Genomic DNA, 9,094 nt, shown 5'->3' on the forward strand with positions numbered 1-9,094 from the left:
GGTTAATTACTTTTTTCTTCTACAGAGAATAACTTTTTCTCCTTTTATGAGTGACAAAAATACTAAAGTGGGTATCTACTAAAAATTCACTAATAAATAAAATCAAGATTTGGACAATTTAACAAAATTGATTAGAACAAATACATTTTCATGGGATTAATTTAGCATTTCATGATCTGATTTGAAACTAAATACAATCAATACATTGCAGAGGAATGTAGAAAAAGGGATTATTTTGTTTTTAAATTATGGAGATGTTCATTTCAAAAGCTGTATGATATACAGCAGTATAATATTTTATCCAATAATATTTTTTTAATTCACCATAACTCGCCTGTATTTTATCTTGAAATGAAATATTAAATAGCATTTAGCAAGAGCCTTTATTTTTTCCACTTGTTTATTTAATAAGTATTCTTTTATGAAAGTTGTAATTCTGCAATTGTACTCAAGTAATTTATTTTATATTTAATTGTTATAAAATAAAATTAAAAAAACTAGGACCAATGCTAGGATAACATAAGCTTTATCGACATTCATTAGTTAGTAGGTTAATGGTCCATCGCCAATATTTGTACATACCATCAGGAACATAGAATTAAAAATTAAATAATAAAAATTTTAAAATACATTGCAACTGCTCCCTTGATATGATTTGGAAACCCAAAGAGGAGGAAGGTGGTGGGGGTTAGTGAGAACTGACTACAGCCATTGGTCCTCAACCTCCATTTTATTGCAGGCTAATGGAGAACTGGTCCCTGTTACTTGTCATCGATGCCAGGCTCTTTTGAAGGGACTGATAGTGATTATATTGTAAGTACATTTTCCCCAAGGTATAGTTTTCATTACATACGCAAAATATAATAATTAGCAAAAGATTCAGAGAATCCTCTCTTATTACTTACAAAACTTGTACTTTTCAAATTATTATAACTGATTCCATGATATCAATTTATCATAGATTAATAATGCATCAGGGCTGTATAGAAATTTTCAGATTAAAAGAAATATACATCGAAATAATCACTATTTAATTTCTCAAAGCTATTCAGTAATGGTTCCGTTTGAACAATCATTCCATTATGATCTCAGCTTGTCAAAACAAAAAATATAATATCCTAATGCTCGACAATATTTGCTTATGTGATCTTCATTTATGATATTTCCTAATAACTAAACTTGTCTTTATTTACATAGAGAAAAGAAAACAAAATATTTTCTACAATAATTTGCAATATATCTATTTTACAGTCGTTCAAAATTATTATATTTAACTTATAAGCCATCTTGGAAGTTATGGGCGACACGGAATCAGTTTGTGAAACAGATTTTTTTTTTTTTATTTATTATTTTTTTATTTTACATTGAATAAATTTGAAATTATGTTATAAAATGCAAAAAAGAGACCTTTAAAACTTGAGTCCTTTGATTTTTATCAATCCTATTTACATTATTAATCGATTTATAATATTAATCTAAATAGGTAATTAAAAAATTAGAATCACAAAAAATTCAGAAAATTGGGTTTATTTAAAAAAATTATTCAATTAATAATTTTTATGATAAACAATTTTTTTATGGGTGTTCATTAAAAAAAAAATTATAACATTATAATATAAATAGACAAAAAAGAAAACCGAGACCAAATTTTAAACCCACATTTATTACTAACTCCCAATAAAAAACCACATTGGAACTTGGACTATAAAAGAAAAAATCCTCGATTATTTTTTTTAAATTAATCAACTAACAATTTTTGTCGTTAGCACAGTGGCACTGTGGTAAGGCATGATGCTACTGACTCCAAGGATCCAGGTTCGAATCCAGCTGGATAGAAAATAGTTTTCTGTTACACTGTAGCTATGAGTCAACCCTGTGGGTTCTGAAGCCCTCTTAGGGTCCACCTAGCCTCATAAATTGGGTACTCCTAATTGGGTAAAAATGTGGCAGTCAAGTGATTCTGAGCAAATTAGCTACTTGCACAACCGTTGGTCTAGTAACATTACTTCCTTACAACGGACTGCACCCTTGCCCTTGACCCTTCATAGGTTGTAGTGCTACAGATTGTACTGCAGCCTTAACCCTTCATAGGTTGTAGTGTTACAGATTTTTTAAGGTAGAAATAACGAAATATTAAATTTTTTCCTGCCATGAATAAAACAGTTTAACAAAAGATAACACTCATAAAAATATACTAGCAATTGGGAGAAATCGGGTGGTTTCGATTTTTTTTTTCAAGCCTATCTCTATTTTCTCCTTTCGTTATTCATCAATTTTTTTAATATTTTGTATTTATTCATTATTTAGTACAACCAACAATGCAAACTGATTATTTATTTCAAATAAAAAAAAAAATTAAAGGTACTTTAGAGGAAGATTTCCTGAAAAATCGTCATTAAAGCCCTGTTAAACTATTTAAATAAAGATAAGACCTATCTTACATCAAAGACAGTGGTATGATTGCTCATTCATTCACCGATTTTAATCAAAATTGTTAGAGATCTTTTGGAGAAAACAAAAAAAAAAAAATGTGAAAAATTAATTCAATAAAGTGACACTTCCGGAGAGTCGATTTTAATGAAAAATTTGCTGCCACATTCCAGGCATTTACTCTATCTCAGTTCCAAACAACTTTTCGTTTTCAAGCTAAGCTATTCACACACAAACCATTTTGGAAGACTTGATTATTTGGACTCAGAGGACCTTAAACGTATCTTTCCGTCGAAAAATCAAATTCAAAATTTTGGTATCACGATTGTAATACCTTCCCTTATGATATATTCTATATATAGGCAAGTGAAAGTAAAAAATACTCTCTCCTTCCCCTGGCATTTGCCCTCAGAGAATAATTATGTGAAATAAATATTATTAGTTAATTATAGTCACAATCGTAGAAAAAAAAAATTATATTTTTAAAGATTATTGAAAAAATGAGTAAGAACTGCTACAATTTTTTTCTGATTGAGATGATTTAAGAAAAAATAAATGAAAATAATAATAACAAAAATAGGTCAAGACAGGTATGAAAATAGTATAAAAACTATATAATAATAATGTTTCGTCCCACTTTGAAGGCTTTTATTAGGACTCAATCCTGAAAATATAATAGAGTATATCTTGAACATACAACTATTGAATATAGAACTGAAAATCTGGAAGAAATAAAGTGAGTTTAACTCCCTTCAAAGTGGGGCAAAACATTAGTAACTAATAAATCATTTTTATGCTATTTTTATATCTTTCTTGACCGCAATCCATTTTTCTCGATCCGCAATTGGACCATCTTCCTGCAATCAATTTATATTTTTCCTTACCATTTATGAGGCCATTTAACAAGAAATGTATATGGCATGGGGAGGGATAAGATTTGAAAATGGGAAAATATAGGAAAATAGGAAGCATTAACTGGGATGGATCTTTTAGATATTATGATATAGAGAGATGCAAGATCTGATTTTATGGAAGCTCACTGATGACTTTGGAGTTGGTATTAGATTATGAGGATTTTAAATGCAAAAAATTTGTCGTCAAAAGAAAGGGAAAACCATTTTAACTAGATGAAAAATAAGGCCAAAATCGGAAATACCTATTCATCATGGGCCTCTTTAATTTAACAATTAGTGGAGTAAGAGAGACCCCAGTACACTGCCAAATCGTTGCAGTGGGAACACTGGACTCTATTTTATTAGGTTTATGTTTTACAGAAACCTCTTTTGTTTTCATTCCCTAGGCATTTATTGTTAATTCAAAATTAATTTTCGTAGACAACTTTGTAAAATTAACTTCGTAGACAAAAAAAAAAGAATAAATAAATAAAAACATTAATCTATAAATACACTAAATAAAACACGGTTCAAATAAATCCCAGTATATTGGGTTCATGTAAAGATAGTACAGATTTCTTTCTTTGCTACATTTACAAACAGCTTGTAAGGTTGTGTATAACTGAGAGTTGAGTAACAAACTTAGCATTCTCATATCAGAATTGGTGCCAGCTCAAATTGGTACCTCGTCTGGTTGACTATTATTTCGAGGAAGACTCTCAAAATAAATTTCAACCCACTCTGGCAATTTTGCCCACGGGAACCGGGCAAGTGTCAAATGGATATAAGTCCATTAATAACATCCATGTTTTGTAAATCACTGTGTAGCCCATGCATTCATTTAATCTTAATCCATTTCTGTGGTATAAATTTGTTAATAAATAAACTATTAATTTATATAAATTTTAAAAATTTCCTATTTTTTTGTGTGTATTCTCAGTAATTAAAAAAATAAATAATTAACTTATCTTGAAATAACAAATTAAAATTATTTTTTGACAAAATATTAATTTAAAAAAAAAATTTACATTTTTTAAAATTTATTATAATCTGACCATCTTATCGCCTATTGGATTACAGTACAAGCCAGGAAAATATTTGCTCCTCGTTATAATACTTCTTTAGCAGATAGTGTGGAGAAGTCATCGAACCATAGTTTCTAGAGTATATTCAAACGATTGGGTTTAAGGAATGTAGAGTACCCTGGACCTGACTTGTATACTTCTGGGTCGCTTTGAGTAGTTTTTTAATTTATTTCAGAAACCTTCAATATCTTTTTTCTTAAACTTTGGTGGAATATTTAGAGCTCTACCAATAAATTTACAAAAGGGGGAGTTTTATTAATACATATTCTTGGGATATACGATAAATTAAACCTGCATGATTTTATATCTAAAACTTCTACTTTTGCAAACTAATGTTCCTTTTTTTTTTATAAAAAATATAAAAGCTAGTGACTTGAAACTTTTACTGTTTATTAATAGGAGTTAGTAAACTGATTAGGTAAAAGGTTTTTACAGAGTTTTTAATTACATCTCAAGAAAAAAATTTTGAATCATAAAATTTACCTTTATGCTAACAAAATTTGCTTTAGAATAAAAGAACTTACTATTTATTTTATACAATTTACTTCCTTCTATGAAAAACTTTTTATTGAAAAAAAAAAATGCATATTGAATGGAGAATCGTAGTAAGATGCAAAGATAAACTTTCACATTTTTAAATATCCAAGACAAAGAAAAATAATGAAAGAAACCTAAAAATTACAATGAAATTTGATAGTGAAAAACGTTTCTATTTCTTTAAAAAAATAGTTTGCTCTTTCAAAATGATATAGTTCAGAGTATGGTTCCTGTGATCAATATTTTAGGCACTTACATGCCTCACATCTAGCTATATAATCACATCCTATTGGAGCTTCCTAATATGGATAAATTTAACATTTACACTCCATAGACATCAAATTTCATTATTTTTCTTCTTTTTTCAGACTCAAGAAATCCGTAGCAATAAAAAGATGTTTTCAAGATGATTCTTTCAAAGGCACAATAATTAAGTTCAGATTAGCCATGACTCATAATTCTGGCCCATAAATCAAATGACGAGAAATGAAGGATTATTAAAACCTCATTACTTATAAGATTCTTGCTTTTCGACAAAATGGACACCTATCAACAGCAGTGAATCTATTCATCTATTATTATCAGAACTCACTTCTAATTGAAGGTAATTAAAACAGTTTACTTATGTTGTCCAATTTTGAAAAACCTCTCTTCAGAAGTGACCAACTTATCTTTGTTTTGTTCTCATTTACAACTAGTCCAAACATAGGTTGTAGATAACTACTAATTAGAAAAGATTGAACTGCAATCAGGCAGTCTTACTAATAGACTACAAAATTTTTCTTAACTAGATGACAACTTTGCCTAACAATGACCAACACCATGTAGTAACCCTTTTTCGCCCCAAGTAGTGAAACCTCCCACTATATGGTAACCACTAACCAAATAGAACATATTCTACTCAAACAGCTCAACTATATGTGCTAAAGATGATGCAGGTAAGAGAACGAAGAAAAAAAAATACTGCAATCAAGATGAGCGTAGAGCTTTTGCTTGAGAGAAATGACTCCAGAATCACCATACTTGTAGATTCCCTAGAAGAAATCCAGACTCTGACTCAGAATGGTGCAACTGACTTGGTAGTTATACTGGAGTGCTGAAGAATCTTGGACCAGTTACAGCTGAGGGGATCCTATGTAGTGCTGCAATGGGTTTCTTCGCACTTCTAAATTGATGGCAATGAGAAAGCATATATGCTTTCTGGATGAGGCTCCCTTGACTTGAGTCCCAAAGTTCTTCAGGACCATGAGAGAGCTGCATTAGGTAACTCATAGGCACCCTTGTTGATTGAATTAATACCAAGGAATCTGAACCTGCCTATAAGGCAAAATGTTGCCATTTTCATAATGCAGACTGAACAAGATTTTCTATAGAAGCATTTGTTCAGAATTATTGTCTTCATAGGCTATTATATTAAGTCACCACAAAGAAATGATAATGGCACATCTAGACACTTGTCCATTACTACAGGATATTCGGGATGATTTCACTCATGGCAAGACTATATGGGTGAAAACATTTAGACTATATTGGGTTGTGTGAGCAACAGTGTAACTCATACCAAAGTATCTCATATTTCAGTTCAATTAAGAAAAAATGAGTCTAGAAAACAACCTGAGGACTCTGGACCATCTATAGGCAAATGCTCCATAGAAGGTACAATTGGAATTCAGTATAAAAATACTGACGAAGAGAAGAACTAAGAAAAAAATGGCACTAAGAGCAACTAGTTTACATGATGGTGCAGATTAAACGGGATAATGGTACAAGGAAATTTGCCAACAATAGCCAGAAACCATTTAAATCATACACGATTGCATACAAAGACCAAACTGGGAGTTCATTTATGACCAAGAAGAGCATCCTTAATAGATCAAGGAATCACTTCTGCACTTTGTTGGTGGGTGACAACAGTAGTGTGGGCAATGTTGTAAATCTGGCTCAGGTGGAACTTGAGCCCACTGATGAAGATGAGCTCCAACTGCCCATAGAGAAGTTGAATAACAACAGAACTCCAGGATCAGACAGCCTGCCTACAGAGCTATTCAATTATGTTGAAGAAGTATTTGTAAGATCCCTGCACTACTTATTCATTACCACATAGCGAAGGGAAGATTTGTCAAGTAAGTAGTATGAGATGGTAATATGGCCTATACACAAAAAAGGAGATGTCCTGGAATCCTCTAACTGCTGTGCAGTTTCACTGTTTTCAATCTCCTAAAAGATATTTTCAAGGATTCTGATCAAGAGACTTCTATCCTTTGCTTGAAGGGAAACCAGCCGCTATCAAACAGGATTCATGCAAGGGAAAGCTACAACCAATTTTATCTTTTCTCACAGGATCTTACAGGAGAAGGCATTAGAATACAGAATTTACCCACCTTTTATTTATAGATTTCAAATTAACTTATGACATTGTTTCAATATAAGAACTCAAAGAGGGAATGCTAGAGATAGGTATCCGACTGAAACTTGTACATCTAGTCAGCATGATAATGAACAAAGTGAAATTTTGTACTAAAGTTCAAGGAAGTATATATTTGTATAAAGAAGTATTTGTATATATTTAAAGGAAGTTTCAAAAACACAGCCCGGGGAACTGCCTGGCATCCCATCTTTGTAATTTCAGCCCAGAGTGTGGATCCAAAATCCAGGTGGAGGGACAGTATTTAAGAGATCCTAGGCTTTGCCGATTTAGTTCATATGATTGGAAGAACTTTTGAAATGACAAGGGACGCCTTTCTCAGACTATAATGAGAGACTACAAGAATAGGACTCTTATTAGAGGAGGTCAGCAAGAGGCAAAGGTATAAATTGGTCAGCACAACTTAGAAATAGAATTCATCTATCCTGCTATGTAGGTGAACTGCACAAACAATATCAATTCTGAAATCCATCGTCAGATAATGAATAAAAATGAGAGCTACTAAGGACTCCAGAGGCACCGTACAAGCAGAGAGTTACGTAGAACCACAAAGGCTCATCAGTATGAAACTCTCATTACATCTAGGCTGAGCTGTGGATCAAAATGCTGGAAATTATCTAGAGCCCAGGCATTTGCCTCATAAGGTCCGAGTGCCCAATCCTCTGTAGAGTAATATTGGGTGGTCAAACTAATGCTGACCTCATGACCCTTTACAATGATGACAACATTATCACTGTCATCAAAATAAGACAAATATGTTCAGTCCATTCTGGATAACCAAAATTGGAGGGCAGCAGTACTGAAAAGAATGGCAGTTAAATTTCTAGGTGGCCTTGCTCCCCAGTGGAGTGTAGCAACAGTTAAGAGGAAAAAGATGGTAACTTCATTCTATATAAATTTTTCCTGGCCAATTTAAATTAAATCCCAATCTTATAAAATTGGATGTCAATCTGAAAAGTGACTGATATAAAATAGGGAGGATTTTGAAATATATTGATATAAAAAGTATCTAGTGTGATTGAGTTGTCTAAAAATATACGTTTTATATTTAGCCCATTAGAAGGGATATGGATTAAGTAGAGTTCAAACATTTTTGAGATGTTGAATATTCAGTGTAAAGTGGCCCATGTTAGCACAATATTATTGTAGGAGTTATATTAGCCAGGAGTGAACGATACATTTAGACAAATTCAAGAATGAATTGCCTTTATGCATTTTTAATAGCCATGGTGATATGTTCAACACCACTTGTAGACACTGACTGACCTCTATATAGCACAGTATCACCTATAAATGAAGTAATATTTTCCAACATTGTGCAATAAACATCTAATTTTTTTTTTATTTTATACAAACATATTGCACAACCTTTCAAAACCAAAAACACATGTTCAATAATGTTGCACTATTTTCAATATTGTGCATGTATGGGTAGCTTCAAACAAAATAATCAAATAAGGAATATTATTCGAGAAACTTAAAACCATAGGCTTTATTGGTTTTATATAATTAAAAGTATTTCGTTTCAATACTTCCTTTTCAAACTGGACATGTCTTATTTTCTATTGTGAAGATTTCATTATATATTCCAGGAAAAAAAATCATGCACCAACCAATAAGTGTTAGTATGCGCTAGTACCACTTAGGTTAGGACAGTGAAGTAGCCCCTAGAAAGTTATTATGATGGCGCTGTAAGATCATAAATGCTTCTATAAAAAAAAAAG

General features: G+C 31.6%; 1 protein-coding gene and 1 long non-coding RNA gene across 3 annotated transcripts in view; one reads left to right on the forward strand and one right to left on the reverse strand.

Annotated features, from left to right (window-relative positions):
* Nucleotides 1-9,094, reverse strand: part of l(3)L1231 (lethal (3) L1231) — a 39,435-nt gene that overhangs the window by 13,809 nt on the left and 16,532 nt on the right. The gene's annotated exons all lie outside the window — the stretch shown is intronic.
* LOC106677297 (uncharacterized) overlaps nt 723-9,094 on the forward strand; it is a 10,914-nt gene continuing 2,542 nt past the window's right edge. The window contains exons 1-2 of the long non-coding RNA XR_001342575.2: nt 723-813; nt 5,314-5,549. This is a non-coding gene — a long non-coding RNA (uncharacterized lncRNA). The remainder of the gene's footprint in view (nt 814-5,313; nt 5,550-9,094) is intronic.

The sequence above is a fragment of the Halyomorpha halys genome, unplaced genomic scaffold, assembly GCF_000696795.3.
Source record: "Halyomorpha halys isolate HHAL.00 unplaced genomic scaffold, Hhal_1.1 Scaffold93.1, whole genome shotgun sequence".
NCBI classification, from domain to species: Eukaryota; Metazoa; Arthropoda; class Insecta; order Hemiptera; family Pentatomidae; genus Halyomorpha; species Halyomorpha halys.